A 12,311-nucleotide genomic window follows, 5' to 3' on the forward strand; every position below is an offset into this window, starting at 1 on the left:
GGACCAAGAAGACCCCCCGTGTCCCCCATGGGCTGGACCAAGAAGACCCCCCCATGTCCCCCATGGGCTGGACCAAGAAGACCCCCCGTGTCCCCCATGGGCTGGACCAAGAAGACCCCCCGTGTCCCCCATGGGCTGGACCAAGAAGACCCCCCATGTCCCCCATGGGTTGGACCAAGAAGACCCCCCCATGTCCCCCATGGGCTGGACCAAGAAGACCCCCCATGTCCCCATGGGCTGGACCAAGAAGACCCCCCCATGTCCCCCATGGGCTGGACCAAGAAGACCCCACCCATGTCCCCCATGGGCTGGACCAAGAAGACCCCCCCATGTCCCCCATGGGCTGGACCAAGAAGACCCCCCCATGTCCCCCATGGGCTGGACCAAGAAGACCCCCCCATGTCCCCCATGGGCTGGACCAAGAAGACCCCCCCGTGTCCCCCATGGGCTGGACCAAGAAGACCCCCCCATGTCCCCCATGGGCTGGACCAAGAAGACCCCCGGTGTCCCCCATGGGCTGGACCAAGAAGACCCCCCCGTGTCCCCCATGGGCTGGACCAAGAAGACCCCCCCATGTCCCCCATGGGCTGGACCAAGAAGACCCCCGGTGTCCCCCATGGGCTGGACCAAGAAGACCCCCCCGTGTCCCCCATGGGCTGGACCAGGAAGACCCCCCCATGTCCCCCATGGGCTGGACCAAGAAGACCCCCCATGTCCCCCATGGGCTGGACCAAGAAGACCCCCCCATGTCCCCCATGGGCTGGACCAAGAAGACCCCCCGTGTCCCCCATGGGCTGGACCAAGAAGACCCCCCGTGTCCCCCATGGGCTGGACCAAGAAGACCCCCCCATGTCCCCCATGGGCTGGACCAAGAAGACCCCCCGTGTCCCCCATGGGCTGGACCAAGAAGACCCCCCGTGTCCCCCATGGGCTGGACCAAGAAGACCCCCCATGTCCCCATGGGCTGGACCAAGAAGACCCCCCCCCATGTCCCCCATGGGCTGGACCAAGAAGACCCCCCCATGTCCCCCATGGGCTGGACCAAGAAGACCCCCCCATGTCCCCCATGGGCTGGACCAAGAAGACCCCCCCATGTCCCCCGTGGGCTGGACCAAGAAGACCCCCCCGTGTCCCCCATGGGCTGGACCAAGAAGACCCCCCATGTCCCCCATGGGCTGGACCAAGAAGACCCCCCCATGTCCCCCATGGGCTGGACCAAGAAGACCCCCCCCCCATGTCCCCCATGGGTTGGACCAAGAAGACCCCCCCATGTCCCCCATGGGCTGGACCAAGAAGACCCCCCATGTCCCCATGGGCTGGACCAAGAAGACCCCCCCATGTCCCCCATGGGCTGGACCAAGAAGACCCCACCCATGTCCCCCATGGGCTGGACCAAGAAGACCCCCCCATGTCCCCCATGGGCTGGACCAAGAAGACCCCCCCATGTCCCCCATGGGCTGGACCAAGAAGACCCCCCCATGTCCCCCATGGGCTGGACCAAGAAGACCCCCCCGTGTCCCCCATGGGCTGGACCAAGAAGACCCCCCCATGTCCCCCATGGGCTGGACCAAGAAGACCCCCGGTGTCCCCCATGGGCTGGACCAAGAAGACCCCCCCGTGTCCCCCATGGGCTGGACCAAGAAGACCCCCCCATGTCCCCCATGGGCTGGACCAAGAAGACCCCGGTGTCCCCCATGGGCTGGACCAAGAAGACCCCCCCGTGTCCCCCATGGGCTGGACCAGGAAGACCCCCTGTGTCCCCCATGGGCTGGACCAAGAAGACCCCCCCGTGTCCCCCATGGGCTGGACCAAGAAGACCCCCGGTGTCCCCCATGGGCTGGACCAGGAAGACCCCCTGTGTCCCCCATGGGCTGGACCAAGAAGACCCCCCGTGTTCTGAGACGAGGAGGGGGGGAACTACAGTGTAGTTCCGGTGCTGTTATGGGACTTTCCGTTTCCTCTTCACACTCCGGTGTTTATACCATTCTGACCTGAGATCAGATTCATACGAGGTTTCCACTGGACACACCACTGGTCTGATCGACCCATTCTGACCTGAGATCAGATTCATACGAGGTTTCCACTGGACACACACTGGTCTGATTGACCCATTCTGACCTGAGATCAGATTCTAAAAAAATGTCAGTCGTTCTTCGATTTTTTTCAAAAACAGCAGACCTATACAAGCTCGTAGCACGCCACTCGGTGGCGCGCTATGAGCTTGTAGATCTGCTATTTTTCAATAGCTAAAGCATAACGTGATGCCGATACCAAAATGGGTTCCCGCGTTCAGAATGGGTTATACATTCATGAAGGAATGAAAATCAATTAACAGAATGGGAGACCTTCTTCTTCTTGGCTATACGTTTCCCGTTGGGGGGGGGGGGGGGTCACTGCAGCAGATCATCTGTTTCCATCTCTTCCTGTCCTATACAAGATAGAGCTATAATCTAAAGGCAATCGCAATATTCAGTGAGTCATTAAATGCGCCGCCAGAACTGTATACAACCTATCAATGCACTTCCGGTTGACATTTTTGTCCAATAAACAACCAAACGGACCAATCACAGATCTTTGTTCCATGCTTTCTCCTTATTGGGTAATGAGCTATAGGTTCTTGTGTCCCAGATTTCAACATGTTGTCAGTGGTGGAAAAAAGCAGTGGTGGAAAGTAACTAAGTACTTTTACTTAAGTACTGTACTTAAGTACAATTTTGAGGTATTTGTGCTTTACTTGAGTATTTCCAATTTCCAGTACTTTTACTTCTACTCCACTACATCTCAGAGCCAACATTTGTACTTTTACTCCACTACAATTATTTGAAAACTTTAGTTACTTTAGTTACTTTGGCGACTTTAATTTTGATTAGAAAACATACATTAACCACTTCAAACCAATACATTTTGGCCATTTGAAAATAGCCGATCTACAAGCTCACATTGTGAGCTTGTAGATCGGCTATTTTCAATAGACTTTGTACACATTTTGAACTTGTGAAGTGGGACATTCTGCAATATGAGTACTTTTACTTTTAGTACTTTAAGTACATTTTGATGCCGATACTTTTGCACTTTTACTCAAGTACATTTTCAATTCCGTATACTTTTACTTGTAAAGGAGTAGTTCTAAATTGCAGTATTGGTACTTTTACTTGTAAAGGAGTAGTTCTAAATTGCAGTATTGGTATACTTTTACTTAAGTAAAACAATTGAGTACTTTTTCCACCACTGGGAAAAAATAATATATCCCAATGTCATCGGGGGGTTTCGGGTCTCGGATCACTCAGGGGGGTGATCAGAGTCCAGACTTAACGTCCCAGTAGCTGACCCTGGATCAGAACCATTAGGGAAAGACCGCATGCGGGCCACACAATCTATTGCTCCGGAACTCTACTCTGCCGGTACTGAGAGGTAGATCAATCTGCCGTGTGGAAGGACTACAGCCTCTGTGGGTTGACTCACAATTATTTACTTAACCCATTCTGACCTGAGATCAGATTCATACGAGGTTTCCACTGGACAACACACTGGGTCTGATTAACCCATTCTGACCTGAGATCAGATTCTAAAAATGTCAGTCGTTCTTCGATTTTTCAAAAATAGCAGACCTACAAGCTCGTATCGCGCCACTCGGTGGCGCGCTATGAGCTTGTAGATCTGCCATTTTTCAATAGGTAAAGCATAACATGATGCTAACACCAAAATGGGTTCCCGTTCAGAATGGGTCAAGAAAAAGTATCAATACTCCAGTATTGTTGACAAAGCTCTTGGCAACTCTGTGAGCTATAGAATAGTATAAACGGAGAATATAGAATACGTTTATTTGAAATGTATAAATGCACTTTAAATATAGTCTCAGCATCAATGGAGTCCTGGGCTATCTTGTTTTTGTTTTTTTAACCAACTTGAGGGTCGTTCTTATAAAGCTCACAAACGCAGACGTAAACAGTCTGATGGACCACATGGAGAGGATATAATATAATCCTCCATGAGTGTGAAAATGGACACAAACACGGGTCCATTTTTACACTCTCTCAACAGAGGACGTTGCTGCGCAGAGGAATGTGTGTGTGAGTGTGTGCGCGCGTGTGCGTGCGCGTGTGCGTGTGTGCGTGTGTGTGTGTGTGTGTGCGTGTGTGTGCGTGCGTGCGTGCCAGCATGCGGGCCATGTGATAATCTCATCTTTCATAGAGCCGTACTGGCAGGATGGTGTACTTGTATTGTCTAGAAGGAAGCACATGGACACACACACATGCACGTACGCACACACACACGCAAGTGCACGTGCGCACACACATATACACACACAGTCACACACACACACACACACACACACACACACACACACACACACATCTGGGTGTTATCGTCATAGACAATACAGAGGAACAGGACAAAGACAGGAGAGAGTGTTTGTTCTGAGGGTTAGCCAACACTATCACACACACACACACACACACACACACACACAAACACACACACGGAACTTGCATGCGCGCGCGCATGACCTTATAGTTAATCTAATGGCAGTGGCAGTACTTTGCACTTGCTATACCATCAGCCTTGCTTTATAAGATAAATGTAACACAACGTGACTTCGTTATCATTTTAAATATATAGCGTAATTATTGTTGCTTGCCTATGAAACTATATAATTCCAGCTAAACCCTGACCAGCGGCAGCGCGGTAACATTTTGGTGTTTTAACTAAGCATTATTTAAAGCTATTGAAAAATAGCAGATCTACAAGCTCGTAGCGCGCCACCGAGTGGCGCGCTATACGAGCTTGTAGGTCTGCTATTTTTGAAAAATCGTGAAGATGTCATGGCACAAATCTTTGAATGTATATTCTTTCAGAAGACGTTTTATTAATTTCCACGTCAGGGCCTAAATGGGATAACCCATTCTGACCTGAGATCAGATTCATACGAGGTTTCCACTGGACACACACTGGTCTGATTAACCCATTCTGACCTGAGATCAGATTCTAAAAAAATGTCAGTCGTTCTTCGATTTTTTTCAAAAATAGCAGACCTACAAGCTCGTAGCGCGCCACTCGGTGGCGCGCTATGAGCTTGTAGATCTGCTATTTTTAAATAGCTATAAAGCATAACATGATGCCGACACCAAAATGGGTTCCCCGTTCAGAATGGGACAACTATAACATCTATATGAGTGGTTATAAATGGACCCTTATACAGGTCTATATAACTCTGATGGAACCAAATGGACACGGTATACCTTTATATGGGTCCATTTGGTATACCTTATGGGTCCATTTGGTTCTGTCTGTGCACGCTCATATAGTCGGGGGGTCCTTCAGCGTTAGGCCAGGGTATAGGGTATAGGGTACAGGGAATAGGGTATAGGTCGTTGCACCTTTTATTTAACAGCACGAGGTGATTTCAAGGGCGGTTGGTGGTCTCAAAAAGCCATAAGGCAAACTAAATTGATGAAAGACTCGCACACCACAAAACTATGACTATTATTATAACTTTTTTCTTTTCTTTTTCACATGCTTAACCACGCGCTAAAGGGCTCAAAAGAGTGCATAAGTGGTGCGGTGTTGTTTCCGTCGACTAAAACTATAAGACGAAAAATGTTCGTCGACTACCTTTTTCCACTGAAGAAAACTAAATGGAAACTAAATTAAGACAGTGCTACTGTGACTAAAACTAAGACTAAATATACTGACAATTTCGTCGACAAATAAAAACTAGACTAGAATGTTAGGAAGGGACTAGTGGACAACAGATCCAGTATAAGTCATTTTACACTTGGTTGCATGCTGAAAATAGCCGATCTACAAGCTCACAACGCAAGTGTAAAATAAGTCATTATGACGGCAACAAGGCCCGCAAAAACACATTTTAGTCGACTAAATCAACTCTAGATTTAGTCGACTAAAATCTTAGGACATTTAGTCGACTAAAACTAGACTAACACTAATACATTCCAGGTGACTAAAATGTGACTGAGACTGAGTGAAAGCTATTCAGGAGACTATGACTAAAACTAAAATAGAAATTTGCTGCCAAAAACAACACTGAAGTGGTATAGGGAGAGGCCAGATGTTTCAGTCGTCAGGTCAAGTGTGGCGTTAGGCCTATCGTAGGCCTATCGTATAGGCCTATCGTAGGCCTATCGTAGGCCTATCGTATAGGCCTATCGTAGGCCTATCGTAGGCCTATCGTATGCCTATCGTATAGGCCTATTAAGTTTGAAATCCTCTCTCTCTCTCTCTAAATGAACAACAAGGATTTGTTTCGCTGTGCAGCAGAATTATAAACCAACATCTAAATCTTCTCTCTAAGCACTGGAGAGGATTGTGGGTTGGGGTGTGTGTGTGTGTGTGTGTGTGTGTGTAGGGGAGGGGGGGGGGGGGGTGGAGGGGGGGGGGGGGGGTGGTGGTAGCAGGGGTCACGAACAAAAAAGACTGAGAGCATGAAATATGAGGCTGCGCTGAGAACAGAGGAGAAGACCTGGGAGGAGAAGGAGGGGGGGGGGGTGCGGTGGGGGGTGAGGGAAGTTTTCAGCGCTGGGGGGAAGGGAGGGGGAGGGGGAGGGTGGGGGGGGGGGGATGGGGGGTGTTAGGGGACGACGGCAGCAACAAAAAAAAAATCCTCCCAACACACAGTAGACTGGAGGGAGGGGCCGGGTGCTCGCAAATCACTCCCCTGAGACACCAGAGAGAGAGAGAGAGAGAGAGAGAGAGAGGGCAGGGCTTGTGTGTGTGTGTGTGTGTGTGTGTGTATGTGTGTGTTCAGACTTCAGAGCTGCTTGTCTTGTTGTTGCTTGCCTGACTCTTGGAGGAGTCCTCCTGCCAGTCAGTCAGTCAGTCAGTCAGTCAGTCAGTCAGTCAGTCAGTCAGTCAGTCAGTCAGTCAGTCAGTGAGCGGACCATTCAAACACACTATGGAGTAAAGCTGGACAGACAACTTTAGAGAGAGAGAGAGAGAGAGAGAGAGAGAGAAGCACTGGGTAAAGTGCTCCCAGAAGTTGCCCACACTGACAGGTAGGAATGAGTGTGTGTGTGTGTGTGTGCGCGTGTGTGTGTGTGTGTGTGTGTGTGTGTGTGTGTGTGTGTGTGTGTGTGTGTGTGTGTGTGTGTGTGTGTGTGTGTGTGTGTGTGTGTGTGTGTGTGTGTGTGTGTGTGCGTGTGTGTGTGTGCATATCAAATGTTGTACTGTATTACTTTACTTATATAGCCTAAGTTAAAAGCAAGAGGAAACTGGCAATTAACTTGTTTATGAGTTGCGGTTGCGGTTAATCTACTGTTACCCTCTCTCTCTCTCTCTCTCTCGATCCCTCTCTCACTGTATGTGTGCATGTGAGCGTGTGCGTGAGCGTGTGAGCGTGTGTGCGTGCGTGCGTGCGTGCGTGCGTGCGTGTGTGCGTGCGTGCGTGCGTGCATGTCTCAATCCCTCACTTTGGTTGGCTTGTTTACTGCCACATCATGTACCATTATTATGTTCAGGGACATTTGAGCAACAAGTACAGTAGCCATCCCCACGGCGCTGCTGGGTGGAGCCGTGTGGTTAGTCACTGTTCAGCCAAAAGAGTCCACACACTGTCCTAAGAGTCATGACATACAGGCAGGGAGACAGTGTACTGTATGTCCCATTCTGACCTGAGATCAGATTCATACGAGGTTTCCACTGGAGGACACACACTGGTCTGATTAACCCATTCTGATTCTGACCTGAGATCAGATTCATACGAGGTTTCCACTGGACACACACTGGTCTGATTAACCCATTCTGATTCTGACCTGAGATCAGATTCATACGAGGTTTCCACTGGACACTACACTGGTCTGATTAACCCATTCTGATTCTGACCTGAGATCAGATTCATACGAGGTTTCCACTGGACACACACTGGTCTGATTATTAACCCATTCTGACCTGAGATCAGATTCTAAAAAAATGTCAGTCGTTCTTCGATTTTTCAAAAAATAGCAGACCTACAAGCTCGCCACCGAGTGGCGCGCTACGAGCTTGTAGATCTGCTATTTTTCCAATAGCTAAAGCATAAAAAGATGCCAACACCAAAATGGGTTCCCGTTCAGAATGGGATATGCTGTAGGTCAGTGGTTCCAAAAAGGACCCCCCCAAATCAACATTTATTAGACCCCCCCGTTTGAAAACACATGCCAGTTTCACACGCATTATGCTACGGACCCCCGATTGAATGGCATTTCTATCTCTGGTACCCCAATTTATATTGTAAAACAACTGTTAATTTAACTCTCAGAGTGTACAAATGGAACCCCTAGGGAACCAATGATGTACAGTATAGGTAGGTTGATAATCAGATATACTGTATATGGCGTACATGGTCCTCTAATATAACTTCTTCCATGTCAAGGACCGATCGGCCTTTGTGTTTGGAAAAGTAAAGTTTTCCCAAAAAGAACAGATCTACAAGATCACACAATGTGTCGCGTGGTCACTGGTTGGAATAACGTGTCCGTTACACGCGCGCCACTACTGCGTCCCACCGGGGAAACTCCCGTCCACGTGTCAGGCGATAATTATATCAAGAAGCGGCCTGCTCGCACTCCTCATGCATTGAAGGAAGCATGAGCTCATGCTCAGGTTCGGCGCTCTATCTCCCCAGGCTGGCAGAGGGCGAGTATATATATAGCACCCAGGATTACATGCTTTATAGGTAATATAATTGGCACCGGGTGAAAAATGGGTTAAAAAAAAGCATGGGATAAAAATGTTGGCGTGGGGGGAGGTATAGCCCTGGAATCTTAAGGTCCTCTCGGAGCCCACTTGTGCTGTGCTGTGTCTGTGCGTGCGTGCGGCGTGTGTGGGTGTGCGTGGGTTATGTTAGCCAGTTTGTTGTGTTTCCCGGCAAGGCCAAGGCCATGTGAGCCGAGGACTCGGTGACCTGCTGCTGCAGGAGATCAAGCCAATGCTATGCTCACTGACTGCAGAGAACAAACACAGGCCTGTGTCACCATCGTTACATCATCGGCTAATCGCAAATTACTTGAGTTAATCGCAATTATTTACTCATAATCGTCGTAAAATCGTTGCCATGTTGAAAAATAGCTTCTCGGTCTTATATACGATTCTACGTGAGTAACGTCAACCCATTCTGACCTGAGATCAGATTCAAAAACGTCTTCTTCTAACATCCTGACGGTTTTCTGAAAAAGCTATATTTCTGTGTCAGTCGCTCTTCGACTTTAAAAAAAATAGCAGATCTACGAGCTCGTAGCGCGCCACTCGGTGCGCGCTACGAGCTTGTAGATCTGCTGTTTTTCAATAGCTATAAAGCATAACATAATGTCTACATCGTCTCTGTCGGGTGAAACCTCATATGTCCAAAAACTGTCACTTTTCAGGATTCAAATTCCAAAAGCATAAAAAGTAGCAGATATACAAGCTTGCCTCTGACTCTGACTGACCCTATAAGCTGACCGAGTCTAATAGCACTTCACTGACATGACATGCTTCGTGGTCAGTGTATGTATACAGTATACACTGATGGCGAATTATCCATAACAAGACCGGTGCCCGGGCTGTATAGAGCACCGAGTCGGTGTAACGATGGAGGTTGGAGATCCATGCCCCCACCCGGCTATGCAATGACCCGTTGTATACCCGTTGTGTCAGAGTACCCGTTCCACCCATCTGTCTGTGTCCCTGTTATGCCCATAATATGGAGATTTCCGTATCTGTCTCTCTGTGTCCCTTAATTCCTATATATGGAGTTCTGTGTCAGGCATGCCCAAATATGGAGTGTTGTGCATGTCAGAACAGTTCAGAAGCTCATATAATATGGACCCTGTGGCATGAGGGACCCTGTCCGGAGCCCGGGCAGAGAGAGGCCTTTTGTGGCGGTTCTGGACAACCCGTCGGGGTCAGACCGACTCCACATACCCCCACACTGTGTGGGGGGGGTGTGGAGAAGTGTGTGTCAAAGTTGAAGTCGGTGGGGGCGAACGGTTCTCGAGTTACGTGCATTACAGTCTACAGACGTACCCCGTACAGACAGAGACAGACAGACAGACGGACAGACGGACGGACAGAGACCTTTATAGATAGATAACACTTGGCTCTTGGACTGACAGTATGTGGGAGACTTGTGTCTGTACTGCGTACAAGTCTACACCTAAGTTGGAGAAACAGACACAGCTAGAGTGACAGCTACATGCTGTGCTGTGGATTTGATAACTGCACAATTATATGTCATGCACACAAAAGTCACTGTTGCACACAACACCACTCACACACACACTACACAGTGAGCAAGCGCTGCGGACGCTCTCTCTCTCCTCTCTCTCTTCTCTCTCTCTCTCTCTCACACTCGCACAATGGCTGTTTCTCTACAGAGGTCATGTGCAAGTTGTCACTTGTTCCTGCTGGCCAGGGGTGGCTTTGCTATTGCAAGGCTCAGTGTGGTGCATGCGTGCGTGCGGCTGTGCACACACAACACACACACAACACACACACACACACACACACACACACACACCACACACCACACACACACTCACACACACACACACACCACACACACACACAACACACACACACACACACACACACACACACACGTATGTATGTGTGTGTATGTACTGTGAGAGTTCAGTATCCCAGTATCATCCTAAGTATTGTAGATTTGAGAAATGATTAAGACAACAATATTGTCCCCTGCTCCTCAGAATATAAACGGTGTGTCAAATAATTTACGGTCCTCCATGCCGTTCCAGATTGAATTGAGTTTAAACTCACGCTATAGACAGCAGCTGGTTAATTTTTAGTATGATTTATTATGAGGAGCTATGTGTGGGTGCACTGCTATGTCCATCACATGTTTTTGAGGGGTGGCCATGTTGCCATGTTGTGTGTTGTCCTGTTTTGTCGTCATGTGTTTGTGTTTTCTTCCAAACTTGATTTTTATTTGTTTTTATTTATTTTATGTTCTTATATTCAATTTTGTTCTTTGCCATTGTTCTATCATTATAACTACTTGTGTTTTATTGTATTTTATGTTTTGTGCCTTGCCTGTGAAGCACTTTGAGCTGCATTTATGTATGAAAGGTGCTATACAAATAAAGTTTAATTATTATTATTATTATTATTATTATTCAGGATATGCTCTTTTCGTAAGCGTCAGTGTCATTTCCCCGTTAGTGTATAGGACTAACAATTAATTACTTTATATACTACCACACTATTTAGCATATAGTGGTTATATGACATGTAGGCCCTATATGTAAACATTGTTTATTATCTTCTTTGTTATGTTCTGTATGGGTTTGATCAACGTACATATTGTGTTTGTTATTTGATTTACTGTATACCCTGTAATCTTCAATAGGGGGGGGGGGGTGGTTGTAAAAGGTTGTTTTGTGGTTAAAAAGATTTCTTGCTTTCATTACAATTAGAAAATAGTCAAGTTGCGGTTTAGGATTAAGTATTTAGAGGTTAGGGGTTAGGGTTTAGGGGCTATGGCTGTTTTGTACTTGTTGCATGCTTAGCTCTGTATAGGCTTATCGTTAAAGAATGACAAAACACCTGCTTATGTAATCACAACATGTTGATGTCTTCAGAAGTACAGTATACAAACGTGTGTGTGTGTGTGGTGTGTGTGTGGTGTGTGTGTGTGTGTGTGTGTGTTTTGTGTATGTACGCGTGTGCATGCGTGTGGCGCGCGTTTGTGTGTGTATGTGTGCGTGTGCGTGTGCACTCACGTGCCAGGAAAGGCCGTTTTAACTCGCAAGAGGAAACCCTCATTCCCCGGGCGTGCTGCTGTATGTTTTTGTCATTTCAATCATGTGTGTGTGTGTTTGTGTGTGTGTGCGCGTGCGTGCGCGTGCGCGCGTGCGTGCGTGCGCTGCGCGCGTGCGTGCGCGTGCGATGAGAGACCTGTGCTGCAGAATTGTGTCAGAAGTACAGTGTACAATGTTTGTAGTTCAAACAAGGGAAACATTGTAGCACATTTTGCTCATAATTAATACTGTATGTAACGTACAGTAGTACAGTATGTACCGGTATATTAATTGGGTCATTGCGAGCTGTTCAGTTTGTTCTGCTTCCCATACAGTACGTTCCACTGTAGGCTACACCTCCCCAAACCCAAGTCTACATTTGAACACTTTTACAATATAATAATAATAATAATAATATGCAAGTCTCCTGAATGCTGCGTCATAGCCGATGATCATGTTAACAGGGTGTTGAAGGTTACATCACTGCAGGGACAAGGAGGGCTCTTCATAACACACGCACGCACACACACACATGGACACGCACACACACGCGCACAACACATGCACACACTCGCACAC

General features: G+C 47.9%; 1 protein-coding gene across 1 annotated transcript in view; it reads left to right on the forward strand.

Moving 5' to 3' along the window:
• The first annotated feature begins 6,903 nt into the window (after nucleotides 1-6,903).
• The window catches only part of bcar3 (BCAR3 adaptor protein, NSP family member), an 81,407-nt gene continuing 75,999 nt past the window's right edge, over nucleotides 6,904-12,311 (forward strand). Inside the window, exon 1 of the mRNA XM_083767039.1 lies at nucleotides 6,904-7,013. The gene's annotated coding sequence lies outside the window, so the exon portion shown is untranslated. The remainder of the gene's footprint in view (nucleotides 7,014-12,311) is intronic.

The sequence above is a fragment of the Protomyctophum parallelum genome (assembly GCF_964188405.1).
Source record: "Protomyctophum parallelum genome assembly, chromosome: 6".
NCBI classification, from domain to species: Eukaryota; Metazoa; Chordata; class Actinopteri; order Myctophiformes; family Myctophidae; genus Protomyctophum; species Protomyctophum parallelum.